This window comes from Dromaius novaehollandiae, chromosome 3, assembly GCF_036370855.1.
Source record: "Dromaius novaehollandiae isolate bDroNov1 chromosome 3, bDroNov1.hap1, whole genome shotgun sequence".
Lineage (NCBI taxonomy): Eukaryota > Metazoa > Chordata > Aves > Casuariiformes > Dromaiidae > Dromaius > Dromaius novaehollandiae.
In genome coordinates this window covers 155794-183426 of record NC_088100.1, presented here as the reverse complement: position 1 = coordinate 183426, position 27633 = coordinate 155794, and the positions used below count along the sequence as shown (strand labels likewise).

At 61.0% G+C, this 27633-nt stretch overlaps 1 long non-coding RNA gene across 4 annotated transcripts; it reads left to right on the top strand.

Annotated features, from left to right (window-relative positions):
* Positions 1-121: 121 nt before the first annotated feature.
* Positions 122-23718, top strand: LOC135327748 (uncharacterized). 4 transcript variants are annotated; one of them, XR_010388130.1, is made up of 5 exons: positions 1300-1807; positions 19771-20293; positions 20704-21160; positions 23178-23269; positions 23384-23718. It is a non-coding gene; the product is annotated as an uncharacterized LOC135327748 (long non-coding RNA). The 4 variants fall into 4 exon arrangements; XR_010388128.1 differs by lacking the exons at positions 19771-20293; positions 20704-21160; positions 23178-23269; positions 23384-23718 and adding exons at positions 122-228; positions 2218-2740; positions 3151-4821 and having other exon boundaries at positions 1680-1807; XR_010388129.1 differs by lacking the exons at positions 23178-23269; positions 23384-23718 and having other exon boundaries at positions 1298-1807; positions 20704-22373.
* Positions 23719-27633: the final 3915 nt, after the last annotated feature.

Here is a 27633-nt window from a genome sequence, read left to right as displayed (position 1 = left end):
TGCGGCGGCGCGAGCCCTGGGCGGCCGGCGCACGCGCGGTGCGGCGGCGCGAGCCCTGGGCGGCCGGCGCACGCGCGGTGCGGCGGCGCGAGCCCTGGGCGGCCGGCGCACGCGCGGTGCGGCGGCGGGCAAGATGGCGGCGAGCAGGGCGGGTGTTTTCGCTGGACGGCGGCGGGCGAGGGCAGAGGCGGGCTGGAGTCGAGCATGTGGGGGCCGCGGTGAGGCGAGGTGAGGCGAGCGTGCGCCTTCGGGTGGCCGCGGGTGTCGGGCTGTGTCCTGCCAGCCGGGGCCGTCGCTGCGTGGAGGCGGCGGGGCGGGGGGGGGGAGTCGGGCCGGGGGCCGCGCCGCGCCGCGCCGGGTCTGCGCGGCGCCGGGTCTGCCGGAGCGCGGCTCTGACTCTCCCTTTTGCGTGTGTCGCCTGTAGGGCCCCGGTTCCTCCCCAGCGCGGGCCGGGGCGTGCGCTCGCCCCTGCGGACGCAGCCTGGAGGAGTGTGTGGGGGGTGTCTGCGCGGGGGTCTGGATGTCTCTAGCAGCGGCACGGCAGCCTGATGCCTCCTCTCGTCTGGGACGCGGGGTCCTTGGGGAGTTCCCTGCTGCCTCCTCTGGCGTTCTCTGCGAGCTCATAGATCCCTCCACCTCCTCTCCTCCCCCCCCCCCCCCCCCCGCCCCGCTCCCCTGTCTGGTGGGGTGGGAGACCGGTGGCTGCTCCCGCCGAGCTGAGAGCCACGTAGGGCACCCCTGTGTGCTCACTACGCATCTGGGATGGCACCCCTGCCCTGAGGGCCCCGCAGAGTCCCACCCTTCCTGCAACCAGCCCCCCCAGAGCCATTAAACCACCCACTAAACCACCCACAAATCCTGCCCCAACACCCCCACAGGCCCCAAAACGCCTCCGAGCCCTGCCGCAATGTTGTCACTGACTCCAGACCTTCCCCTGCACTCTGTGCAAGGCCCCAAACATTCCTCAAACTGCTGCCAGACCCAGTGCCCGCAGCAGTGAGGCGTTCTAACAAAGATGGGGTGCGATGTGCGTCTCCGCCTCGACTCAGTCCCGCTTTAGAGAAACAGGAACTTAGAGCACTTCCTGGTGAAGAGTGTTGACGGGTGAATGTGCGGATGACAAAGAGACTTTTCTCTCTCTTCTTCTGAGCCGCCTCTCAGAAGCCTCTGTGTGTGCACGATGTGGCTGATCTGGGATAATCGTGCTGTGCGCAGTGCTTAAGGAGAACATTGCCCTAAAATGGAGGGCTAAGGAATAGCCTAAAAAACCTAAAAGGCTCGGGAAGAGCCAAAGAGAACACCGATGGGCTCTGGGAAGCCCCAGTGATGCTAGCGAAAACAGCGTGGCTTTTAGGCACCTCCTCAGAGCAGCAGCAATGTCTCGCTCCAGCCTATGGGACAATGGGGACTCTTAATTACCGCCTTGAATTACCACAAGTGTTGCAAAAGCAGAAGGGACTAGGGAGCATGCAGAGCAGGTTATGGACTATATGTCAAGTTTAAACAAGCAACAAGCCCCTCTGCAAACAGAAACAGGTTTAGCCCTAAGTAATAGACGAAGGTAGCTGTGAGTAACGTGAAGCGAAGCGGTGACGTCAGTCACCCCGAAAGCCTCGGAGAAGCGGTCTGAAAATCTGGTACCCTCGCGGCCTCGGCAGTCTTTTTGGTTTGTTTGGCAGGGTAGCCCACCGAAGGGGGACATCTCGAAGAGAAGCAGCAAGACCTGGGGATCCGGTGGTTCATTTTGGTCGTCGCCTGTGAGGCCAGCATGCAAGAGCAAGAGGAAGCTAGGAGCAGTCTCAAAAAGGTAATAGGTTTGAAAGGGAGACAGGCAAATCGAGGGCTGTCGTTCCTCCACGTAGTTAAAGACCGAGAGAGTTGTGGGTTAAGCGCATGCATACGAGGGTTTGCGAACAGTAACAATAACACTGAAGCGGAATAAAAATAAGGTTTCGTGGAAGATGGCGTTAGGAAGGTATTAGGCGACGTGCCCGCCTGCCTAATAACCTAGCCCTAATTGCTGTGTGTAACGTTTCCAGACCGTTTACCCTGCAACGTATGGTGCAAAGTGCCGTATTAAGACCTTTCCCTTAAGGAAAAGAAGAAGAAAAAAAGAAAAAAAAGGGGGAAAAAGAAAACAGGGTAAAGAGAAAAAGATCATGCATAAACCTAAGCGTTTCACTGGAAGTAAAACGCGAGTTTATCGCTTCCTTACAGAGGTGGAACCAAGGACAGCAAATGCTGACGAGGAGAAGAGACGGACGAGCGTTTGCTTGCGGTTAATACCGAAGGGACGGGATGAAACAAGGAAGCCAGAATGCAGCGGCCCCTCGATATCACCAGGAACTGCTACAGGAGGAGGCGTTCTGGCACGGGTAACTAGGGTAAGTATGGCTAATGACCGTTAGCAGTTATTTCGGCCTCCCCGAGGCAGCGCTGAGGACTGAGTAACCCGTTCCTGCCCTGTGGCTGCTGTTGCCTGTATCTGCCTTAGCTTTGCTTTGGCTGTTTCTCTTTTGTTTTGTTATCGTACACGCAGCTACGGAAAGGAATAGATGTCATACTTACTTTTTTAGATTAATTGCCACGGCTGAAGTTGAAGAGACCAAGAAACGTAAGCCGCGAAGGGGCACATCTTGAAGAGAGGGGGCTAGACCTAGCGATGCAGTTGTTCGTTTTGGTCGTCGCCTGTGAGGCCAGCATGCAAGAGTAAGAGGAAGCTAGGAGCAGTCTCAAAAAGGTAATAGGTCTGAAAGGGAGACAGGCAAATCGAGGGCTGTCGTTCCTCCACGTAGTTAAAGACCGAGAGAGTTGTCGGTTAAGCGCATGCATACGAGGGTTTGCGAACAGTAACAATAACACTGAAGCGGAATAAAAATAAGGTTTCGTGGAAGATGGCGTTAGGAAGGTATTAGGCGACGTGCCCGCCTGCCTAATAACCTAGCCCTAATTGCTGTGTGTAACGTTTCCAGACTGTTTACCCTGCAACGTATGGTGCAAAGTGCCGTATTAAGACCTTTCCCTTAAGGAAAAGAAGAAGAAAAAAAGAAAAAAAAGGGGGAAAAAGAAAACAGGGTAAAGAGAAAAAGATCATGCATAAACCTAAGCGTTTCACTGGAAGTAAAACGCGAGTTTATCGCTTCCTTACAGAGATGGAACCAAGGACGGCAAATGCTGACGAGGAGAAGAGACGGACGAGCGTTTGCTTGCGGTTAATACCGAAGGGACGGGATGAAACAAGGAAGCCAGAATGCAGCGGCCCCTCGATATCACCAGGAACTGCTACAGGAGGAGGCGTTCTGGCACGGGTAACTAGGGTAAGTATGGCTAATGACCGTTAGCAGTTATTTTGGCCTCCCCGAGGCAGCGCTGAGGACTAAGTAACCTGAGGGGCTCTGGCCTGGGTTGGGGCAGAAGTGCAGGCAGGCGGGATCAGGCATTTTCCTCTCAGCTCTCCGAGCTGAATCCTAGCCCTGAAGGAAAAAGCACTGGGGGGAGGCTACTCGGACACCTGCCATGTCGAGGGCAGGGGCAGGAGCTGACCCTTCCCCGACGGACGGACGTACGGACAGACGCTGGTGCGGCGGTGACTCTTTGGATATCGTAGGTAAGGGGAGGCACGCTGGTGCCGAGCTCCAGGGCGGTTTGCCTGAACACGATGCCTGAGGCAGGAGGTTATGCATTGTGTCCGGGGCTGGGAGCTGGTCCCCGAGTCCCATGTACTTGGGAGTGCCTGCACTTGCCAGGGAGCCCGGTGCTGTTCCCAGAGCTGCGGGGAATTTCCCTTGCGTTGCCTGGACCCTCGGGGCTCTTGGGGGTGTTTCCCCTCATCGCGAGGGCTGCCAGAGCCCCTCCAGGGCTGCGTGAGGTCCCCGAACCACTCCCGGATTTGCTTTTGGCACTCCGCAGTGTCGCTCGTGTGCCTGGGGCAGCCTGCAGGCGCCATCCTGTCAGCCGCGTTGAGCCCTGCGGCGTGCCTGGTGACCCCTCTGGTGTGTGCCAAGGCCCTTCCTCTGTATTTTGGTCTGCCCCAGAGCCCTGCACTTGCCCTCTGATGCCCTCAGGACCCCTCAGTTCACATTCTGGGTTGCCCCCGAGCCCTCTGCGTGCCTTTCGGTGCGCCCCGTGGCCCCGTGTGTGTTTTGCGGCACGCCGCAGAGGTCTCTGTTTAGCTTTTTCTCCTGTCCTGGAGTTTTCGGGGTGCTTCTGGGTGTGCCCCAGGGCCCTCCTTTTGGTGCCCCCCGAGTTACTCTGTTTGCTCTATCGTTGTTCTTTTTTTTTTTTTTTTTTTTTTTTTCTTGACTTGTGTTGCACCCAGAGCTCTCGATTTGTTCTCTTGTGCTCCGCATACTCCCCTTTCCGCACTCTACACCCCAGGCAGGGCTCTCCCTTCAGCTCTCAGCAAGCTGCTGTCAGGAGAGTGGGGGTGCCTCTGCTGCCCTGGCAGCCCCAGCTGTCCCTGAAGGGGCTGATGGCCAGGCCCCCTGCCCAGTTCCTGCAGGCCCACAGCTGCAGGCCCTGGGGCTGGGATGAATGCCAGGGGGAGCTGGGTGGCAGGACAGGCCCCAGGTGGGGCTGATGGCAAGGGCAGGCCCACATTTGGGGGCTGGGGCTGCAGTTGGGGGGAGCTGGCGCTGGGGCAGGAGCTGGGCAGCGGAGCTGCCACGGAGCACGGCCCTTCGGGACCAGCCCGGCGGCCGCCCCGCGGAGGAGGTGAGCGGGGCCGGGGGAGGCGCACTGCAGGCTGCGGGTCCCGCATGTGCCGGGGGTCCCGGCGGCTGGGAGCGTCCCGGGGCCACGGAGGCGGGGGGAGGAAGGGGGTGCGCCGGGGCTGTGGTGCGGTTTACTGCGCGGTCGGAGGAGCGCGGGGGGGGGGGGGGGGGGGTCTCCTGTGTCAGCTCGGGAGCGTGTCGGGGAGCGGGGGGAGGAGGGTCGTGGAGGGGCGGGGGCAGTGTCGGAGCTGAGGCGGGGCCGGTCGCGGGGGTGTCGGGGGAGCCCCGGGCCGGTGGTGGGGCCGGCGGGGCCGCGCTCGGGGCTCTGCGGCCGTTTCCGGGGGGACAGGGGGGAAGGGGAAGGGGGGCGGGACGGAAAGGAACGGAATGTGCCGAGGGTCAAAGGTGCCCCAGCGCTGCGGGTGGGGGGCGGGAGTTGGGGTGCGGGACTGCGGGGAGCCGTAGCTTTCGGCGCGGCATGCCGGGAGCAGTAGTCTTCCGGCACTGGGCTTCCGGTGGGGCATGTTTGTTCTGAGCGCGGCATGCTGGGAGCGGTAGTCTTCCGGCACTGGGCTTCCGGGCGGCCATGTTGCTTGGCATGGCATGCCGGGAGCAGTAGTCTTCCGGCACTGGGCTTCCGGGCCGCCCTTTTCGCGTGCACGGTATGCTGGGAGGTGTAGTCTTCTCAGGCGGGGCTACTGGGTGACCATGCTGCGCCTCTCGAGGTGGCCCCGCGGGGGGGGCGGCGGCGGCAGGTCCCTGCCAGCGGGGTTCCCAGCGGGTGGCCGCGTGGCAGGCCAGGAGCTGTAGTGCCCGCTGGGTCTGTTCCTTACTGGACATGTGTCACTGACGCCTGAGTCCCCACAGGTCACGGGGGACAGTGGAATGCCCCTGTTTTTCCCCGGTACAGGGCAGGAAGTGTTTTCCATCTCCGATGGTGTTGCAAGACAACCTTGGAAGCTCAGAAAGTGTTCCTGCTGTTTAAACTAGGCAGATGAGGAGGTACCCCCCCCCCCCCATTTCCTGGGAGGAAATAATTCTTTAATCAAGGCCATGCTAGAAGTGCTAAAGCCTTAAAGAAATAGTAAATCAAAATGTTTTGTTTTCTATGTAGATGTTGCCAATTTAGCAAAGGAATTTGAGGTATCCCCGAACTGAACTGTCCTCATTATAATACAAGAAAATCACGCCCATAGGTCAGAAAGACCTGTGCCCGGGTGAAGACCCCTCCCCTGAGCATGCGTAGTTTTAAAATGGTGTGTAAGCAATATTAGAATTGTATGTAAATCACTAACCAACCGGTGTAAGAGGGAAAGTTGCAAACCTTGCAACTTGTATAAATGCTACTTGGAAAGCCGGGGCGGGGGGGGGAAGTTGCGCTTGATTTGTGGGGAAAACACCGAGCAGCCAGGCTTGCACAACTCTGAAATAAATAAGCAAATGTCTCTCCTGAGCGTGTCATTATTGGCTTAGTGCACAGCGGGCAACGAATCCGCTTTTCGGACAGCAGCGTGACCAGGCAGGGTTGTCCCCGGGGGCTGTGTCTGTCCCTCTTGGAAATGGGGAGGGCGGGAAGAGTAGGAGGGGTGCTGCGGGCTCCTGGGGGTCGTAGCTTTGCTCAGGATTGGGGCCGGTTAGGCAGCTGCTGGGAGGAGTAGCGGTGCTGGGAGGGCACGGTGCGGAGCTGTCCTGCTGTGCAGCGCAAGGGAAAGTTGACCAGCACCGTTGCTGTCCGAGGACCCTGGAACAGCCCGAGAGACCCTGGAACAGCCACCCCACGGACACCGTGTCACTGCCTCGCAAGGCCACTGCATGCAGGTACGTTTGACTACATCCGGCAGAAGAAATGTAAGCCGAAGGATCAGGGCAAATAGCTGCTTGTCTAGGTTTGTTACCTAGCGACGCACTGGCAAAGCTTTTTATGAACACCCGTACTCGATCGAGTGCGTATTCATTCTGTGAATATTAATTACTGCCAGACCGCGTACGTCACTGATGCTTTAAAGCAAGTCCGTGGCGCTGGGGTAGCACGTGTAGTGGAGGCTAAATGCAATAATACCTCGTTTTGATGTTGTTCTCTTATACGAAAGCACTTGGAGCAGATTAAGACATTTCTCGTCCTATTTTGTTTATTGAGTGGACCCTGATACTGGGGAGAAGCTGCCGTGAAGCAGACCTAGTAGTCAGCTTCCTTAGAGAAGGCGTCTTGTCCTGTATTTGAGGGCTTCCGGTACGTTTTGACAGACAGTAGTGAGTGACGGGTTTCCTTTGGACCCCCCGGGGAGCAGAAAGTTCTGCCGGGAAGGCAAAATGTTTCTTGCGGCTGGGTTGGAAGAAGCTGGCTGCTGATGCAAGGCAGTGACAATTCTGGGGAGTCGCGGGAAGTTTTGAAAAGACGGTCGTTCCCTTTGCTAGAAGGCTATGCACTTCGGTTCCTAATAGCTGTAGTAATGAAGCCAGGTAAGCGTTCGGGAGGAGCCCAAGCCACTTTTGCCTAGCGAGTATTTTGCAAGGGGGGCAGGAAAGCGCTGCGCCCTGCTCCTTGCTGCCCTCGCGTGTCTGAAAGGCGGCACTGCACGCGGGAGGGGGGGCGCGCATGCGCATTGCGTTCCGGCGCGCTCACGGCTGCCCTCGCGTGTCGACAAGGCAGCACTGCAGCCGCCGGCGGCCACCGCTGCGTACGGAGACCGTTGCGGGCAGCCGGCGCACACGTGCGCGCTGCCGGTCGCCGCGTTGGCCGCTACTCTGCGCTCTCTCGGGGACGGGTAAGCGCAGGGGCCGCGCTCGTGCCCCCTGCCCGGTGCTCACGGACCGGGAGCGCTTTTCCCGAGAGGGCTTTTCCTTCTCGGTGCTTCCTGGGGGCGCGGGGACGGGCAGTGCCGTCTCGGAGCTGCTCCGCGGCGCTCTCTCCCCGGGGCAGCCCCAGCGCCTGCTCGCTGAAGCCCGCCGCTCTCTCGGGCGCGGGCAGAGCAGCCTCGGGGCGCTCGCTGCTCGGCCTGAGCGCCGGGGTGGCGCGGCGGGCTGCGGTTGGCGCGCGGGAGCCGGCCGGCTGCAGCGCGGCGCTGCGACCACGCGAGGGTGGGGCCATTGCGGGTCTGGCCTGCCTCGCGCTCCGCTCCCCCCGCCCCTCGCGCTCCGCTCCCCCCGCCCCTCGCGCTCCCCCCGCCCCTCGCGCTGCGCTCCCCCCGCCCCTCGCGCTCCGCTCCCCCCGCCCCTCGCGCTCCGCTCCCCCCGCCCCTCGCGCTCCGCTCCCCCCGCCCCTCGCGCTCCGCTCCCCCCGCCCCTCGCGCTCCCCCCGCCCCTCGCGCTCCGCTCCCCCGCCCCTCGCGCTCCCCCCGCCCCTAGCGCTCCGCTCCCCCCGCCCCTCGCGCTCCGCTCCCCCCGCCCCTCTCGCGCGGTCCTGGGCCGGCGCACGCGCGGTGCGGCGGCGCGAGCCCTGGGCGGCCGGCGCACGCGCGGTGCGGCGGCGCGAGCCCTGGGCGGCCGGCGCACGCGCGGTGCGGCGGCGCGAGCCCTGGGCGGCCGGCGCACGCGCGGTGCGGCGGCGCGAGCCCTGGGCGGCCGGCGCACGCGCGGTGCGGCGGCGCGAGCCCTGGGCGGCCGGCGCACGCGCGGTGCGGCGGCGCGAGCCCTGGGCGGCCGGCGCACGCGCGGTGCGGCGGCGCGAGCCCTGGGCGGCCGGCGCACGCGCGGTGCGGCGGCGGGCAAGATGGCGGCGAGCAGGGCGGGTGTTTTCGCTGGACGGCGGCGGGCGAGGGCAGAGGCGGGCTGGAGTCGAGCATGTGGGGGCCGCGGTGAGGCGAGGTGAGGCGAGCGTGCGCCTTCGGGTGGCCGCGGGTGTCGGGCTGTGTCCTGCCAGCCGGGGCCGTCGCTGCGTGGAGGCGGCGGGGCGGGGGGGGGGAGTCGGGCCGGGGGCCGCGCCGCGCCGCGCCGGGTCTGCGCGGCGCCGGGTCTGCCGGAGCGCGGCTCTGACTCTCCCTTTTGCGTGTGTCGCCTGTAGGGCCCCGGTTCCTCCCCAGCGCGGGCCGGGGCGTGCGCTCGCCCCTGCGGACGCAGCCTGGAGGAGTGTGTGGGGGGTGTCTGCGCGGGGGTCTGGATGTCTCTAGCAGCGGCACGGCAGCCTGATGCCTCCTCTCGTCTGGGACGCGGGGTCCTTGGGGAGTTCCCTGCTGCCTCCTCTGGCGTTCTCTGCGAGCTCATAGATCCCTCCACCTCCTCTCCTCCCCCCCCCCCCCCCCCCGCCCCGCTCCCCTGTCTGGTGGGGTGGGAGACCGGTGGCTGCTCCCGCCGAGCTGAGAGCCACGTAGGGCACCCCTGTGTGCTCACTACGCATCTGGGATGGCACCCCTGCCCTGAGGGCCCCGCAGAGTCCCACCCTTCCTGCAACCAGCCCCCCCAGAGCCATTAAACCACCCACTAAACCACCCACAAATCCTGCCCCAACACCCCCACAGGCCCCAAAACGCCTCCGAGCCCTGCCGCAATGTTGTCACTGACTCCAGACCTTCCCCTGCACTCTGTGCAAGGCCCCAAACATTCCTCAAACTGCTGCCAGACCCAGTGCCCGCAGCAGTGAGGCGTTCTAACAAAGATGGGGTGCGATGTGCGTCTCCGCCTCGACTCAGTCCCGCTTTAGAGAAACAGGAACTTAGAGCACTTCCTGGTGAAGAGTGTTGACGGGTGAATGTGCGGATGACAAAGAGACTTTTCTCTCTTTTCTTCTGAGCCGCCTCTCAGAAGCCTCTGTGTGTGCACGATGTGGCTGATCTGGGATAATCGTGCTGTGCGCAGTGCTTAAGGAGAACATTGCCCTAAAATGGAGGGCTAAGGAATAGCCTAAAAAACCTAAAAGGCTCGGGAAGAGCCAAAGAGAACACCGATGGGCTCTGGGAAGCCCCAGTGATGCTAGCGAAAACAGCGTGGCTTTTAGGCACCTCCTCAGAGCAGCAGCAATGTCTCGCTCCAGCCTATGGGGCAATGGGGACTCTTAATTACCGCCTTGAATTACCACAAGTGTTGCAAAAGCAGAAGGGACTAGGGAGCATGCAGAGCAGGTTATGGACTATATGTCAAGTTTAAACAAGCAACAAGCCCCTCTGCAAACAGAAACAGGTTTAGCCCTAAGTAATAGACGAAGGTAGCTGTGAGTAACGTGAAGCGAAGCGGTGACGTCAGTCACCCCGAAAGCCTCGGAGAAGCGGTCTGAAAATCTGGTACCCTCGCGGCCTCGGCAGTCTTTTTGGTTTGTTTGGCAGGGTAGCCCACCGAAGGGGGACATCTCGAAGAGAAGCAGCAAGACCTGGGGATCCGGTGGTTCATTTTGGTCGTCGCCTGTGAGGCCAGCATGCAAGAGTAAGAGGAAGCTAGGAGCAGTCTCAAAAAGGTAATAGGTCTGAAAGGGAGACAGGCAAATCGAGGGCTGTCGTTCCTCCACGTAGTTAAAGACCGAGAGAGTTGTCGGTTAAGCGCATGCATACGAGGGTTTGCGAACAGTAACAATAACACTGAAGCGGAATAAAAATAAGGTTTCGTGGAAGATGGCGTTAGGAAGGTATTAGGCGACGTGCCCGCCTGCCTAATAACCTAGCCCTAATTGCTGTGTGTAACGTTTCCAGACCGTTTACCCTGCAACGTATGGTGCAAAGTGCCGTATTAAGACCTTTCCCTTAAGGAAAAGAAGAAGAAAAAAAGAAAAAAAAGGGGGAAAAAGAAAACAGGGTAAAGAGAAAAAGATCATGCATAAACCTAAGCGTTTCACTGGAAGTAAAACGCGAGTTTATCGCTTCCTTACAGAGGTGGAACCAAGGACAGCAAATGCTGACGAGGAGAAGAGACGGACGAGCGTTTGCTTGCGGTTAATACCGAAGGGACGGGATGAAACAAGGAAGCCAGAATGCAGCGGCCCCTCGATATCACCAGGAACTGCTACAGGAGGAGGCGTTCTGGCACGGGTAACTAGGGTAAGTATGGCTAATGACCGTTAGCAGTTATTTCGGCCTCCCCAAGGCAGCGCTGAGGACTGAGTAACCCGTTCCTGCCCTGTGGCTGCTGTTGCCTGTATCTGCCTTAGCTTTGCTTTGGCTGTTTCTCTTTTGTTTTGTTATCGTACACGCAGCTACGGAAAGGAATAGATGTCATACTTACTTTTTTAGATTAATTGCCACGGCTGAAGTTGAAGAGACCAAGAAACGTAAGCCGCGAAGGGGCACATCTTGAAGAGAGGGGGCTAGACCTAGCGATGCAGTTGTTCGTTTTGGTCGTCGCCTGTGAGGCCAGCATGCAAGAGTAAGAGGAAGCTAGGAGCAGTCTCAAAAAGGTAATAGGTCTGAAAGGGAGACAGGCAAATCGAGGGCTGTCGTTCCTCCACGTAGTTAAAGACCGAGAGAGTTGTCGGTTAAGCGCATGCATACGAGGGTTTGCGAACAGTAACAATAACACTGAAGCGGAATAAAAATAAGGTTTCGTGGAAGATGGCGTTAGGAAGGTATTAGGCGACGTGCCCGCCTGCCTAATAACCTAGCCCTAATTGCTGTGTGTAACGTTTCCAGACCGTTTACCCTGCAACGTATGGTGCAAAGTGCCGTATTAAGACCTTTCCCTTAAGGAAAAGAAGAAGAAAAAAAGAAAAAAAAGGGGGAAAAAGAAAACAGGGTAAAGAGAAAAAGATCATGCATAAACCTAAGCGTTTCACTGGAAGTAAAACGCGAGTTTATCGCTTCCTTACAGAGATGGAACCAAGGACGGCAAATGCTGACGAGGAGAAGAGACGGACGAGCGTTTGCTTGCGGTTAATACCGAAGGGACGGGATGAAACAAGGAAGCCAGAATGCAGCGGCCCCTCGATATCACCAGGAACTGCTACAGGAGGAGGCGTTCTGGCACGGGTAACTAGGGTAAGTATGGCTAATGACCGTTAGCAGTTATTTTGGCCTCCCCGAGGCAGCGCTGAGGACTAAGTAACCTGAGGGGCTCTGGCCTGGGTTGGGGCAGAAGTGCAGGCAGGCGGGATCAGGCATTTTCCTCTCAGCTCTCCGAGCTGAATCCTAGCCCTGAAGGAAAAAGCACTGGGGGGAGGCTACTCGGACACCTGCCATGTCGAGGGCAGGGGCAGGAGCTGACCCTTCCCCGACGGACGGACGTACGGACAGACGCTGGTGCGGCGGTGACTCTTTGGATATCGTAGGTAAGGGGAGGCACGCTGGTGCCGAGCTCCAGGGCGGTTTGCCTGAACACGATGCCTGAGGCAGGAGGTTATGCATTGTGTCCGGGGCTGGGAGCTGGTCCCCGAGTCCCATGTACTTGGGAGTGCCTGCACTTGCCAGGGAGCCCGGTGCTGTTCCCAGAGCTGCGGGGAATTTCCCTTGCGTTGCCTGGACCCTCGGGGCTCTTGGGGGTGTTTCCCCTCATCGCGAGGGCTGCCAGAGCCCCTCCAGGGCTGCGTGAGGTCCCCGAACCACTCCCGGATTTGCTTTTGGCACTCCGCAGTGTCGCTCGTGTGCCTGGGGCAGCCTGCAGGCGCCATCCTGTCAGCCGCGTTGAGCCCTGCGGCGTGCCTGGTGACCCCTCTGGTGTGTGCCAAGGCCCTTCCTCTGTATTTTGGTCTGCCCCAGAGCCCTGCACTTGCCCTCTGATGCCCTCAGGACCCCTCAGTTCACATTCTGGGTTGCCCCCGAGCCCTCTGCGTGCCTTTCGGTGCGCCCCGTGGCCCCGTGTGTGTTTTGCGGCACGCCGCAGAGGTCTCTGTTTAGCTTTTTCTCCTGTCCTGGAGTTTTCGGGGTGCTTCTGGGTGTGCCCCAGGGCCCTCCTTTTGGTGCCCCCCGAGTTACTCTGTTTGCTCTATCGTTGTTCTTTTTTTTTTTTTTTTTTTTTTTTTCTTGACTTGTGTTGCACCCAGAGCTCTCGATTTGTTCTCTTGTGCTCCGCATACTCCCCTTTCCGCACTCTACACCCCAGGCAGGGCTCTCCCTTCAGCTCTCAGCAAGCTGCTGTCAGGAGAGTGGGGGTGCCTCTGCTGCCCTGGCAGCCCCAGCTGTCCCTGAAGGGGCTGATGGCCAGGCCCCCTGCCCAGTTCCTGCAGGCCCACAGCTGCAGGCCCTGGGGCTGGGATGAATGCCAGGGGGAGCTGGGTGGCAGGACAGGCCCCAGGTGGGGCTGATGGCAAGGGCAGGCCCACATTTGGGGGCTGGGGCTGCAGTTGGGGGGAGCTGGCGCTGGGGCAGGAGCTGGGCAGCGGAGCTGCCACGGAGCACGGCCCTTCGGGACCAGCCCGGCGGCCGCCCCGCGGAGGAGGTGAGCGGGGCCGGGGGAGGCGCACTGCAGGCTGCGGGTCCCGCATGTGCCGGGGGTCCCGGCGGCTGGGAGCGTCCCGGGGCCACGGAGGCGGGGGGAGGAAGGGGGTGCGCCGGGGCTGTGGTGCGGTTTACTGCGCGGTCGGAGGAGCGCGGGGGGGGGGGGGGGGGGGTCTCCTGTGTCAGCTCGGGAGCGTGTCGGGGAGCGGGGGGAGGAGGGTCGTGGAGGGGCGGGGGCAGTGTCGGAGCTGAGGCGGGGCCGGTCGCGGGGGTGTCGGGGGAGCCCCGGGCCGGTGGTGGGGCCGGCGGGGCCGCGCTCGGGGCTCTGCGGCCGTTTCCGGGGGGACAGGGGGGAAGGGGAAGGGGGGCGGGACGGAAAGGAACGGAATGTGCCGAGGGTCAAAGGTGCCCCGGCGCTGCGGGTGGGGGGCGGGAGTTGGGGTGCGGGACTGCGGGGAGCCGTAGCTTTCGGCGCGGCATGCCGGGAGCAGTAGTCTTCCGGCACTGGGCTTCCGGTGGGGCATGTTTGTTCTGAGCGCGGCATGCTGGGAGCGGTAGTCTTCCGGCACTGGGCTTCCGGGCGGCCATGTTGCTTGGCATGGCATGCCGGGAGCAGTAGTCTTCCGGCACTGGGCTTCCGGGCCGCCCTTTTCGCGTGCACGGTATGCTGGGAGGTGTAGTCTTCTCAGGCGGGGCTACTGGGTGACCATGCTGCGCCTCTCGAGGTGGCCCCGCGGGGGGGGCGGCGGCGGCAGGTCCCTGCCAGCGGGGTTCCCAGCGGGTGGCCGCGTGGCAGGCCAGGAGCTGTAGTGCCCGCTGGGTCTGTTCCTTACTGGACATGTGTCACTGACGCCTGAGTCCCCACAGGTCACGGGGGACAGTGGAATGCCCCTGTTTTTCCCCGGTACAGGGCAGGAAGTGTTTTCCATCTCCGATGGTGTTGCAAGACAACCTTGGAAGCTCAGAAAGTGTTCCTGCTGTTTAAACTAGGCAGATGAGGAGGTACCCCCCCCCCCCATTTCCTGGGAGGAAATAATTCTTTAATCAAGGCCATGCTAGAAGTGCTAAAGCCTTAAAGAAATAGTAAATCAAAATGTTTTGTTTTCTATGTAGATGTTGCCAATTTAGCAAAGGAATTTGAGGTATCCCCGAACTGAACTGTCCTCATTATAATACAAGAAAATCACGCCCATAGGTCAGAAAGACCTGTGCCCGGGTGAAGACCCCTCCCCTGAGCATGCGTAGTTTTAAAATGGTGTGTAAGCAATATTAGAATTGTATGTAAATCACTAACCAACCGGTGTAAGAGGGAAAGTTGCAAACCTTGCAACTTGTATAAATGCTACTTGGAAAGCCGGGGCGGGGGGGGGAAGTTGCGCTTGATTTGTGGGGAAAACACCGAGCAGCCAGGCTTGCACAACTCTGAAATAAATAAGCAAATGTCTCTCCTGAGCGTGTCATTATTGGCTTAGTGCACAGCGGGCAACGAATCCGCTTTTCGGACAGCAGCGTGACCAGGCAGGGTTGTCCCCGGGGGCTGTGTCTGTCCCTCTTGGAAATGGGGAGGGCGGGAAGAGTAGGAGGGGTGCTGCGGGCTCCTGGGGGTCGTAGCTTTGCTCAGGATTGGGGCCGGTTAGGCAGCTGCTGGGAGGAGTAGCGGTGCTGGGAGGGCACGGTGCGGAGCTGTCCTGCTGTGCAGCGCAAGGGAAAGTTGACCAGCACCGTTGCTGTCCGAGGACCCTGGAACAGCCCGAGAGACCCTGGAACAGCCACCCCACGGACACCGTGTCACTGCCTCGCAAGGCCACTGCATGCAGGTACGTTTGACTACATCCGGCAGAAGAAATGTAAGCCGAAGGATCAGGGCAAATAGCTGCTTGTCTAGGTTTGTTACCTAGCGACGCACTGGCAAAGCTTTTTATGAACACCCGTACTCGATCGAGTGCGTATTCATTCTGTGAATATTAATTACTGCCAGACCGCGTACGTCACTGATGCTTTAAAGCAAGTCCGTGGCGCTGGGGTAGCACGTGTAGTGGAGGCTAAATGCAATAATACCTCGTTTTGATGTTGTTCTCTTATACGAAAGCACTTGGAGCAGATTAAGACATTTCTCGTCCTATTTTGTTTATTGAGTGGACCCTGATACTGGGGAGAAGCTGCCGTGAAGCAGACCTAGTAGTCAGCTTCCTTAGAGAAGGCGTCTTGTCCTGTATTTGAGGGCTTCCGGTACGTTTTGACAGACAGTAGTGAGTGACGGGTTTCCTTTGGACCCCCCAGGGAGCAGAAAGTTCTGCCGGGAAGGCAAAATGTTTCTTGCGGCTGGGTTGGAAGAAGCTGGCTGCTGATGCAAGGCAGTGACAATTCTGGGGAGTCGCGGGAAGTTTTGAAAAGACGGTCGTTCCCTTTGCTAGAAGGCTATGCACTTCGGTTCCTAATAGCTGTAGTAATGAAGCCAGGTAAGCGTTCGGGAGGAGCCCAAGCCACTTTTGCCTAGCGAGTATTTTGCAAGGGGGGCAGGAAAGCGCTGCGCCCTGCTCCTTGCTGCCCTCGCGTGTCTGAAAGGCGGCACTGCACGCGGGAGGGGGGGCGCGCATGCGCATTGCGTTCCGGCGCGCTCACGGCTGCCCTCGCGTGTCGACAAGGCAGCACTGCAGCCGCCGGCGGCCACCGCTGCGTACGGAGACCGTTGCGGGCAGCCGGCGCACACGTGCGCGCTGCCGGTCGCCGCGTTGGCCGCTACTCTGCGCTCTCTCGGGGACGGGTAAGCGCAGGGGCCGCGCTCGTGCCCCCTGCCCGGTGCTCACGGACCGGGAGCGCTTTTCCCGAGAGGGCTTTTCCTTCTCGGTGCTTCCTGGGGGCGCGGGGACGGGCAGTGCCGTCTCGGAGCTGCTCCGCGGCGCTCTCTCCCCGGGGCAGCCCCAGCGCCTGCTCGCTGAAGCCCGCCGCTCTCTCGGGCGCGGGCAGAGCAGCCTCGGGGCGCTCGCTGCTCGGCCTGAGCGCCGGGGTGGCGCGGCGGGCTGCGGTTGGCGCGCGGGAGCCGGCCGGCTGCAGCGCGGCGCTGCGACCACGCGAGGGTGGGGCCATTGCGGGTCTGGCCTGCCTCGCGCTCCGCTCCCCCCGCCCCTCGCGCTCCGCTCCCCCCGCCCCTCGCGCTCCGCTCCCCCCGCCCCTCGCGCTCCGCTCCCCCCGCCCCTCGCGCTCCGCTCCCCCCGCCCCTCGCGCTCCCCCCGCCCCTCGCGCTCCGCTCCCCCGCCCCTCGCGCTCCCCCCGCCCCTAGCGCTCCGCTCCCCCCGCCCCTCGCGCTCCGCTCCCCCCGCCCCTCTCGCGCGGTCCTGGGCCGGCGCACGCGCGGTGCGGCGGCGCGAGCCCTGGGCGGCCGGCGCACGCGCGGTGCGGCGGCGCGAGCCCTGGGCGGCCGGCGCACGCGCGGTGCGGCGGCGCGAGCCCTGGGCGGCCGGCGCACGCGCGGTGCGGCGGCGCGAGCCCTGGGCGGCCGGCGCACGCGCGGTGCGGCGGCGCGAGCCCTGGGCGGCCGGCGCACGCGCGGTGCGGCGGCGCGAGCCCTGGGCGGCCGGCGCACGCGCGGTGCGGCGGCGCGAGCCCTGGGCGGCCGGCGCACGCGCGGTGCGGCGGCGCGAGCCCTGGGCGGCCGGCGCACGCGCGGTGCGGCGGCGCGAGCCCTGGGCGGCCGGCGCACGCGCGGTGCGGCGGCGCGAGCCCTGGGCGGCCGGCGCACGCGCGGTGCGGCGGCGGGCAAGATGGCGGCGAGCAGGGCGGGTGTTTTCGCTGGACGGCGGCGGGCGAGGGCAGAGGCGGGCTGGAGTCGAGCATGTGGGGGCCGCGGTGAGGCGAGGTGAGGCGAGCGTGCGCCTTCGGGTGGCCGCGGGTGTCGGGCTGTGTCCTGCCAGCCGGGGCCGTCGCTGCGTGGAGGCGGCGGGGCGGGGGGGGGGAGTCGGGCCGGGGGCCGCGCCGCGCCGCGCCGGGTCTGCGCGGCGCCGGGTCTGCCGGAGCGCGGCTCTGACTCTCCCTTTTGCGTGTGTCGCCTGTAGGGCCCCGGTTCCTCCCCAGCGCGGGCCGGGGCGTGCGCTCGCCCCTGCGGACGCAGCCTGGAGGAGTGTGTGGGGGGTGTCTGCGCGGGGGTCTGGATGTCTCTAGCAGCGGCACGGCAGCCTGATGCCTCCTCTCGTCTGGGACGCGGGGTCCTTGGGGAGTTCCCTGCTGCCTCCTCTGGCGTTCTCTGCGAGCTCATAGATCCCTCCACCTCCTCTCCTCCCCCCCCCCCCCCCCCCGCCCCGCTCCCCTGTCTGGTGGGGTGGGAGACCGGTGGCTGCTCCCGCCGAGCTGAGAGCCACGTAGGGCACCCCTGTGTGCTCACTACGCATCTGGGATGGCACCCCTGCCCTGAGGGCCCCGCAGAGTCCCACCCTTCCTGCAACCAGCCCCCCCAGAGCCATTAAACCACCCACTAAACCACCCACAAATCCTGCCCCAACACCCCCACAGGCCCCAAAACGCCTCCGAGCCCTGCCGCAATGTTGTCACTGACTCCAGACCTTCCCCTGCACTCTGTGCAAGGCCCCAAACATTCCTCAAACTGCTGCCAGACCCAGTGCCCGCAGCAGTGAGGCGTTCTAACAAAGATGGGGTGCGATGTGCGTCTCCGCCTCGACTCAGTCCCGCTTTAGAGAAACAGGAACTTAGAGCACTTCCTGGTGAAGAGTGTTGACGGGTGAATGTGCGGATGACAAAGAGACTTTTCTCTCTTTTCTTCTGAGCCGCCTCTCAGAAGCCTCTGTGTGTGCACGATGTGGCTGATCTGGGATAATCGTGCTGTGCGCAGTGCTTAAGGAGAACATTGCCCTAAAATGGAGGGCTAAGGAATAGCCTAAAAAACCTAAAAGGCTCGGGAAGAGCCAAAGAGAACACCGATGGGCTCTGGGAAGCCCCAGTGATGCTAGCGAAAACAGCGTGGCTTTTAGGCACCTCCTCAGAGCAGCAGCAATGTCTCGCTCCAGCCTATGGGGCAATGGGGACTCTTAATTACCGCCTTGAATTACCACAAGTGTTGCAAAAGCAGAAGGGACTAGGGAGCATGCAGAGCAGGTTATGGACTATATGTCAAGTTTAAACAAGCAACAAGCCCCTCTGCAAACAGAAACAGGTTTAGCCCTAAGTAATAGACGAAGGTAGCTGTGAGTAACGTGAAGCGAAGCGGTGACGTCAGTCACCCCGAAAGCCTCGGAGAAGCGGTCTGAAAATCTGGTACCCTCGCGGCCTCGGCAGTCTTTTTGGTTTGTTTGGCAGGGTAGCCCACCGAAGGGGGACATCTCGAAGAGAAGCAGCAAGACCTGGGGATCCGGTGGTTCATTTTGGTCGTCGCCTGTGAGGCCAGCATGCAAGAGTAAGAGGAAGCTAGGAGCAGTCTCAAAAAGGTAATAGGTCTGAAAGGGAGACAGGCAAATCGAGGGCTGTCGTTCCTCCACGTAGTTAAAGACCGAGAGAGTTGTCGGTTAAGCGCATGCATACGAGGGTTTGCGAACAGTAACAATAACACTGAAGCGGAATAAAAATAAGGTTTCGTGGAAGATGGCGTTAGGAAGGTATTAGGCGACGTGCCCGCCTGCCTAATAACCTAGCCCTAATTGCTGTGTGTAACGTTTCCAGACCGTTTACCCTGCAACGTATGGTGCAAAGTGCCGTATTAAGACCTTTCCCTTAAGGAAAAGAAGAAGAAAAAAAGAAAAAAAAGGGGGAAAAAGAAAACAGGGTAAAGAGAAAAAGATCATGCATAAACCTAAGCGTTTCACTGGAAGTAAAACGCGAGTTTATCGCTTCCTTACAGAGGTGGAACCAAGGACAGCAAATGCTGACGAGGAGAAGAGACGGACGAGCGTTTGCTTGCGGTTAATACCGAAGGGACGGGATGAAACAAGGAAGCCAGAATGCAGCGGCCCCTCGATATCACCAGGAACTGCTACAGGAGGAGGCGTTCTGGCACGGGTAACTAGGGTAAGTATGGCTAATGACCGTTAGCAGTTATTTCGGCCTCCCCAAGGCAGCGCTGAGGACTGAGTAACCCGTTCCTGCCCTGTGGCTGCTGTTGCCTGTATCTGCCTTAGCTTTGCTTTGGCTGTTTCTCTTTTGTTTTGTTATCGTACACGCAGCTACGGAAAGGAATAGATGTCATACTTACTTTTTTAGATTAATTGCCACGGCTGAAGTTGAAGAGACCAAGAAACGTAAGCCGCGAAGGGGCACATCTTGAAGAGAGGGGGCTAGACCTAGCGATGCAGTTGTTCGTTTTGGTCGTCGCCTGTGAGGCCAGCATGCAAGAGTAAGAGGAAGCTAGGAGCAGTCTCAAAAAGGTAATAGGTCTGAAAGGGAGACAGGCAAATCGAGGGCTGTCGTTCCTCCACGTAGTTAAAGACCGAGAGAGTTGTCGGTTAAGCGCATGCATACGAGGGTTTGCGAACAGTAACAATAACACTGAAGCGGAATAAAAATAAGGTTTCGTGGAAGATGGCGTTAGGAAGGTATTAGGCGACGTGCCCGCCTGCCTAATAACCTAGCCCTAATTGCTGTGTGTAACGTTTCCAGACCGTTTACCCTGCAACGTATGGTGCAAAGTGCCGTATTAAGACCTTTCCCTTAAGGAAAAGAAGAAGAAAAAAAAGGGGGAAAAAGAAAACAGGGTAAAGAGAAAAAGATCATGCATAAACCTAAGCATTTCACTGGAAGTAAAACGCGAGTTTATCGCTTCCTTACAGAGATGGAACCAAGGACAGCAAATGCTGACGAGGAGAAGAGACGGACGAGCGTTTGCTTGCGGTTAATACCGAAGGGACGGGATGAAACAAGGAAGCCAGAATGCAGCGGCCCCTCGATATCACCAGGAACTGCTACAGGAGGAGGCGTTCTGGCACGGGTAACTAGGGTAAGTATGGCTAATGACCGTTAGCAGTTATTTCGGCCTCCCCGAGGCAGCGCTGAGGACTGAGTAACCCGTTCCTGCCCTGTGGCTGCTGTTGCCTGTATCTGCCTTAGCTTTGCTTTGGCTGTTTCTCTTTTGTTTTGTTATCGTACACGCAGCTACGGAAAGGAATAGATGTCATACTTACTTTTTTAGATTAATTGCCACGGCTGAAGTTGAAGAGACCAAGAAACGTAAGCCGCGAAGGGGCACATCTTGAAGAGAGGGGGCTAGACCTAGCGATGCAGTTGTTCGTTTTGGTCGTCGCCTGTGAGGCCAGCATGCAAGAGTAAGAGGAAGCTAGGAGCAGTCTCAAAAAGGTAATAGGTCTGAAAGGGAGACAGGCAAATCGAGGGCTGTCGTTCCTCCACGTAGTTAAAGACCGAGAGAGTTGTCGGTTAAGCGCATGCATACGAGGGTTTGCGAACAGTAACAATAACACTGAAGCGGAATAAAAATAAGGTTTCGTGGAAGATGGCGTTAGGAAGGTATTAGGCGACGTGCCCGCCTGCCTAATAACCTAGCCCTAATTGCTGTGTGTAACGTTTCCAGACCGTTTACCCTGCAACGTATGGTGCAAAGTGCCGTATTAAGACCTTTCCCTTAAGGAAAAGAAGAAGAAAAAAAGAAAAAAAAGGGGGAAAAAGAAAACAGGGTAAAGAGAAAAAGATCATGCATAAACCTAAGCGTTTCACTGGAAGTAAAACGCGAGTTTATCGCTTCCTTACAGAGATGGAACCAAGGACGGCAAATGCTGACGAGGAGAAGAGACGGACGAGCGTTTGCTTGCGGTTAATACCGAAGGGACGGGATGAAACAAGGAAGCCAGAATGCAGCGGCCCCTCGATATCACCAGGAACTGCTACAGGAGGAGGCGTTCTGGCACGGGTAACTAGGGTAAGTATGGCTAATGACCGTTAGCAGTTATTTTGGCCTCCCCGAGGCAGCGCTGAGGACTAAGTAACCTGAGGGGCTCTGGCCTGGGTTGGGGCAGAAGTGCAGGCAGGCGGGATCAGGCATTTTCCTCTCAGCTCTCCGAGCTGAATCCTAGCCCTGAAGGAAAAAGCACTGGGGGGAGGCTACTCGGACACCTGCCATGTCGAGGGCAGGGGCAGGAGCTGACCCTTCCCCGACGGACGGACGTACGGACAGACGCTGGTGCGGCGGTGACTCTTTGGATATCGTAGGTAAGGGGAGGCACGCTGGTGCCGAGCTCCAGGGCGGTTTGCCTGAACACGATGCCTGAGGCAGGAGGTTATGCATTGTGTCCGGGGCTGGGAGCTGGTCCCCGAGTCCCATGTACTTGGGAGTGCCTGCACTTGCCAGGGAGCCCGGTGCTGTTCCCAGAGCTGCGGGGAATTTCCCTTGCGTTGCCTGGACCCTCGGGGCTCTTGGGGGTGTTTCCCCTCATCGCGAGGGCTGCCAGAGCCCCTCCAGGGCTGCGTGAGGTCCCCGAACCACTCCCGGATTTGCTTTTGGCACTCCGCAGTGTCGCTCGTGTGCCTGGGGCAGCCTGCAGGCGCCATCCTGTCAGCCGCGTTGAGCCCTGCGGCGTGCCTGGTGACCCCTCTGGTGTGTGCCAAGGCCCTTCCTCTGTATTTTGGTCTGCCCCAGAGCCCTGCACTTGCCCTCTGATGCCCTCAGGACCCCTCAGTTCACATTCTGGGTTGCCCCCGAGCCCTCTGCGTGCCTTTCGGTGCGCCCCGTGGCCCCGTGTGTGTTTTGCGGCACGCCGCAGAGGTCTCTGTTTAGCTTTTTCTCCTGTCCTGGAGTTTTCGGGGTGCTTCTGGGTGTGCCCCAGGGCCCTCCTTTTGGTGCCCCCCGAGTTACTCTGTTTGCTCTATCGTTGTTCTTTTTTTTTTTTTTTTTTTTTTTTTTTCTTGACTTGTGTTGCACCCAGAGCTCTCGATTTGTTCTCTTGTGCTCCGCATACTCCCCTTTCCGCACTCTACACCCCAGGCAGGGCTCTCCCTTCAGCTCTCAGCAAGCTGCTGTCAGGAGAGTGGGGGTGCCTCTGCTGCCCTGGCAGCCCCAGCTGTCCCTGAAGGGGCTGATGGCCAGGCCCCCTGCCCAGTTCCTGCAGGCCCACAGCTGCAGGCCCTGGGGCTGGGATGAATGCCAGGGGGAGCTGGGTGGCAGGACAGGCCCCAGGTGGGGCTGATGGCAAGGGCAGGCCCACATTTGGGGGCTGGGGCTGCAGTTGGGGGGAGCTGGCGCTGGGGCAGGAGCTGGGCAGCGGAGCTGCCACGGAGCACGGCCCTTCGGGACCAGCCCGGCGGCCGCCCCGCGGAGGAGGTGAGCGGGGCCGGGGGAGGCGCACTGCAGGCTGCGGGTCCCGCATGTGCCGGGGGTCCCGGCGGCTGGGAGCGTCCCGGGGCCACGGAGGCGGGGGGAGGAAGGGGGTGCGCCGGGGCTGTGGTGCGGTTTACTGCGCGGTCGGAGGAGCGCGGGGGGGGGGGGGGGGGGGTCTCCTGTGTCAGCTCGGGAGCGTGTCGGGGAGCGGGGGGAGGAGGGTCGTGGAGGGGCGGGGGCAGTGTCGGAGCTGAGGCGGGGCCGGTCGCGGGGGTGTCGGGGGAGCCCCGGGCCGGTGGTGGGGCCGGCGGGGCCGCGCTCGGGGCTCTGCGGCCGTTTCCGGGGGGACAGGGGGGAAGGGGAAGGGGGGCGGGACGGAAAGGAACGGAATGTGCCGAGGGTCAAAGGTGCCCCAGCGCTGCGGGTGGGGGGCGGGAGTTGGGGTGCGGGACTGCGGGGAGCCGTAGCTTTCGGCGCGGCATGCCGGGAGCAGTAGTCTTCCGGCACTGGGCTTCCGGTGGGGCATGTTTGTTCTGAGCGCGGCATGCTGGGAGCGGTAGTCTTCCGGCACTGGGCTTCCGGGCGGCCATGTTGCTTGGCATGGCATGCCGGGAGCAGTAGTCTTCCGGCACTGGGCTTCCGGGCCGCCCTTTTCGCGTGCACGGTATGCTGGGAGGTGTAGTCTTCTCAGGCGGGGCTACTGGGTGACCATGCTGCGCCTCTCGAGGTGGCCCCGCGGGGGGGGCGGCGGCGGCAGGTCCCTGCCAGCGGGGTTCCCAGCGGGTGGCCGCGTGGCAGGCCAGGAGCTGTAGTGCCCGCTGGGTCTGTTCCTTACTGGACATGTGTCACTGATGCCTGAGTCCCCACAGGTCACGGGGGACAGTGGAATGCCCCTGTTTTTCCCCGGTACAGGGCAGGAAGTGTTTTCCATCTCCGATGGTGTTGCAAGACAACCTTGGAAGCTCAGAAAGTGTTCCTGCTGTTTAAACTAGGCAGATGAGGAGGTACCCCCCCCCCCCCCCATTTCCTGGGAGGAAATAATTCTTTAATCAAGGCCATGCTAGAAGTGCTAAAGCCTTAAAGAAATAGTAAATCAAAATGTTTTGTTTTCTATGTAGATGTTGCCAATTTAGCAAAGGAATTTGAGGTATCCCCGAACTGAACTGTCCTCATTATAATACAAGAAAATCACGCCCATAGGTCAGAAAGACCTGTGCCCGGGTGAAGACCCCTCCCCTGAGCATGCGTAGTTTTAAAATGGTGTGTAAGCAATATTAGAATTGTATGTAAATCACTAACCAACCGGTGTAAGAGGGAAAGTTGCAAACCTTGCAACTTGTATAAATGCTACTTGGAAAGCCGGGGCGGGGGGGGGAAGTTGCGCTTGATTTGTGGGAAAACACCGAGCAGCCAGGCTTGCACAACTCTGAAATAAATAAGCAAATGTCTCTCCTGAGCGTGTCATTATTGGCTTAGTGCACAGCGGGCAACGAATCCGCTTTTCGGACAGCAGCGTGACCAGGCAGGGTTGTCCCCGGGGGCTGTGTCTGTCCCTCTTGGAAATGGGGAGGGCGGGAAGAGTAGGAGGGGTGCTGCGGGCTCCTGGGGGTCGTAGCTTTGCTCAGGATTGGGGCCGGTTAGGCAGCTGCTGGGAGGAGTAGCGGTGCTGGGAGGGCACGGTGCGGAGCTGTCCTGCTGTGCAGCGCAAGGGAAAGTTGACCAGCACCGTTGCTGTCCGAGGACCCTGGAACAGCCCGAGAGACCCTGGAACAGCCACCCCACGGACACCGTGTCACTGCCTCGCAAGGCCACTGCATGCAGGTACGTTTGACTACATCCGGCAGAAGAAATGTAAGCCGAAGGATCAGGGCAAATAGCTGCTTGTCTAGGTTTGTTACCTAGCGACGCACTGGCAAAGCTTTTTATGAACACCCGTACTCGATCGAGTGCGTATTCATTCTGTGAATATTAATTACTGCCAGACCGCGTACGTCACTGATGCTTTAAAGCAAGTCCGTGGCGCTGGGGTAGCACGTGTAGTGGAGGCTAAATGCAATAATACCTCGTTTTGATGTTGTTCTCTTATACGAAAGCACTTGGAGCAGATTAAGACATTTCTCGTCCTATTTTGTTTATTGAGTGGACCCTGATACTGGGGAGAAGCTGCCGTGAAGCAGACCTAGTAGTCAGCTTCCTTAGAGAAGGCGTCTTGTCCTGTATTTGAGGGCTTCCGGTACGTTTTGACAGACAGTAGTGAGTGACGGGTTTCCTTTGGACCCCCCGGGGAGCAGAAAGTTCTGCCGGGAAGGCAAAATGTTTCTTGCGGCTGGGTTGGAAGAAGCTGGCTGCTGATGCAAGGCAGTGACAATTCTGGGGAGTCGCGGGAAGTTTTGAAAAGACGGTCGTTCCCTTTGCTAGAAGGCTATGCACTTCGGTTCCTAATAGCTGTAGTAATGAAGCCAGGTAAGCGTTCGGGAGGAGCCCAAGCCACTTTTGCCTAGCGAGTATTTTGCAAGGGGGGCAGGAAAGCGCTGCGCCCTGCTCCTTGCTGCCCTCGCGTGTCTGAAAGGCGGCACTGCACGCGGGAGGGGGGGCGCGCATGCGCATTGCGTTCCGGCGCGCTCACGGCTGCCCTCGCGTGTCGACAAGGCAGCACTGCAGCCGCCGGCGGCCACCGCTGCGTACGGAGACCGTTGCGGGCAGCCGGCGCACACGTGCGCGCTGCCGGTCGCCGCGTTGGCCGCTACTCTGCGCTCTCTCGGGGACGGGTAAGCGCAGGGGCCGCGCTCGTGCCCCCTGCCCGGTGCTCACGGACCGGGAGCGCTTTTCCCGAGAGGGCTTTTCCTTCTCGGTGCTTCCTGGGGGCGCGGGGACGGGCAGTGCCGTCTCGGAGCTGCTCCGCGGCGCTCTCTCCCCGGGGCAGCCCCAGCGCCTGCTCGCTGAAGCCCGCCGCTCTCTCGGGCGCGGGCAGAGCAGCCTCGGGGCGCTCGCTGCTCGGCCTGAGCGCCGGGGTGGCGCGGCGGGCTGCGGTTGGCGCGCGGGAGCCGGCCGGCTGCAGCGCGGCGCTGCGACCACGCGAGGGTGGGGCCATTGCGGGTCTGGCCTGCCTCGCGCTCCGCTCCCCCCGCCCCTCGCGCTCCGCTCCCCCCGCCCCTCGCGCTCCGCTCCCCCCGCCCCTCGCGCTCCGCTCCCCCCGCCCCTCGCGCTCCGCTCCCCCCGCCCCTCGCGCTCCGCTCCCCCCGCCCCTCGCGCTCCGCTCCCCCCGCCCCTCGCGCTCCGCTCCCCCCGCCCCTCGCGCTCCGCTCCCCCCGCCCCTCGCGCTCCCCCCGCCCCTCGCGCTCCGCTCCCCCGCCCCTCGCGCTCCCCCCGCCCCTAGCGCTCCGCTCCCCCCGCCCCTCGCGCTCCGCTCCCCCCGCCCCTCTCGCGCGGTCCTGGGCCGGCGCACGCGCGGTGCGGCGGCGCGAGCCCTGGGCGGCCGGCGCACGCGCGGTGCGGCGGCGCGAGCCCTGGGCGGCCGGCGCACGCGCGGTGCGGCGGCGCGAGCCCTGGGCGGCCGGCGCACGCGCGGTGCGGCGGCGGGCAAGATGGCGGCGAGCAGGGCGGGTGTTTTCGCTGGACGGCGGCGGGCGAGGGCAGAGGCGGGCTGGAGTCGAGCATGTGGGGGCCGCGGTGAGGCGAGGTGAGGCGAGCGTGCGCCTTCGGGTGGCCGCGGGTGTCGGGCTGTGTCCTGCCAGCCGGGGCCGTCGCTGCGTGGAGGCGGCGGGGCGGGGGGGGGGAGTCGGGCCGGGGGCCGCGCCGCGCCGCGCCGGGTCTGCGCGGCGCCGGGTCTGCCGGAGCGCGGCTCTGACTCTCCCTTTTGCGTGTGTCGCCTGTAGGGCCCCGGTTCCTCCCCAGCGCGGGCCGGGGCGTGCGCTCGCCCCTGCGGACGCAGCCTGGAGGAGTGTGTGGGGGGTGTCTGCGCGGGGGTCTGGATGTCTCTAGCAGCGGCACGGCAGCCTGATGCCTCCTCTCGTCTGGGACGCGGGGTCCTTGGGGAGTTCCCTGCTGCCTCCTCTGGCGTTCTCTGCGAGCTCATAGATCCCTCCACCTCCTCTCCTCCCCCCCCCCCCCCCCCCCGCCCCGCTCCCCTGTCTGGTGGGGTGGGAGACCGGTGGCTGCTCCCGCCGAGCTGAGAGCCACGTAGGGCACCCCTGTGTGCTCACTACGCATCTGGGATGGCACCCCTGCCCTGAGGGCCCCGCAGAGTCCCACCCTTCCTGCAACCAGCCCCCCCAGAGCCATTAAACCACCCACTAAACCACCCACAAATCCTGCCCCAACACCCCCACAGGCCCCAAAACGCCTCCGAGCCCTGCCGCAATGTTGTCACTGACTCCAGACCTTCCCCTGCACTCTGTGCAAGGCCCCAAACATTCCTCAAACTGCTGCCAGACCCAGTGCCCGCAGCAGTGAGGCGTTCTAACAAAGATGGGGTGCGATGTGCGTCTCCGCCTCGACTCAGTCCCGCTTTAGAGAAACAGGAACTTAGAGCACTTCCTGGTGAAGAGTGTTGACGGGTGAATGTGCGGATGACAAAGAGACTTTTCTCTCTTTTCTTCTGAGCCGCCTCTCAGAAGCCTCTGTGTGTGCACGATGTGGCTGATCTGGGATAATCGTGCTGTGCGCAGTGCTTAAGGAGAACATTGCCCTAAAATGGAGGGCTAAGGAATAGCCTAAAAAACCTAAAAGGCTCGGGAAGAGCCAAAGAGAACACCGATGGGCTCTGGGAAGCCCCAGTGATGCTAGCGAAAACAGCGTGGCTTTTAGGCACCTCCTCAGAGCAGCAGCAATGTCTCGCTCCAGCCTATGGGGCAATGGGGACTCTTAATTACCGCCTTGAATTACCACAAGTGTTGCAAAAGCAGAAGGGACTAGGGAGCATGCAGAGCAGGTTATGGACTATATGTCAAGTTTAAACAAGCAACAAGCCCCTCTGCAAACAGAAACAGGTTTAGCCCTAAGTAATAGACGAAGGTAGCTGTGAGTAACGTGAAGCGAAGCGGTGACGTCAGTCACCCCGAAAGCCTCGGAGAAGCGGTCTGAAAATCTGGTACCCTCGCGGCCTCGGCAGTCTTTTTGGTTTGTTTGGCAGGGTAGCCCACCGAAGGGGGACATCTCGAAGAGAAGCAGCAAGACCTGGGGATCCGGTGGTTCATTTTGGTCGTCGCCTGTGAGGCCAGCATGCAAGAGTAAGAGGAAGCTAGGAGCAGTCTCAAAAAGGTAATAGGTCTGAAAGGGAGACAGGCAAATCGAGGGCTGTCGTTCCTCCACGTAGTTAAAGACCGAGAGAGTTGTCGGTTAAGCGCATGCATACGAGGGTTTGCGAACA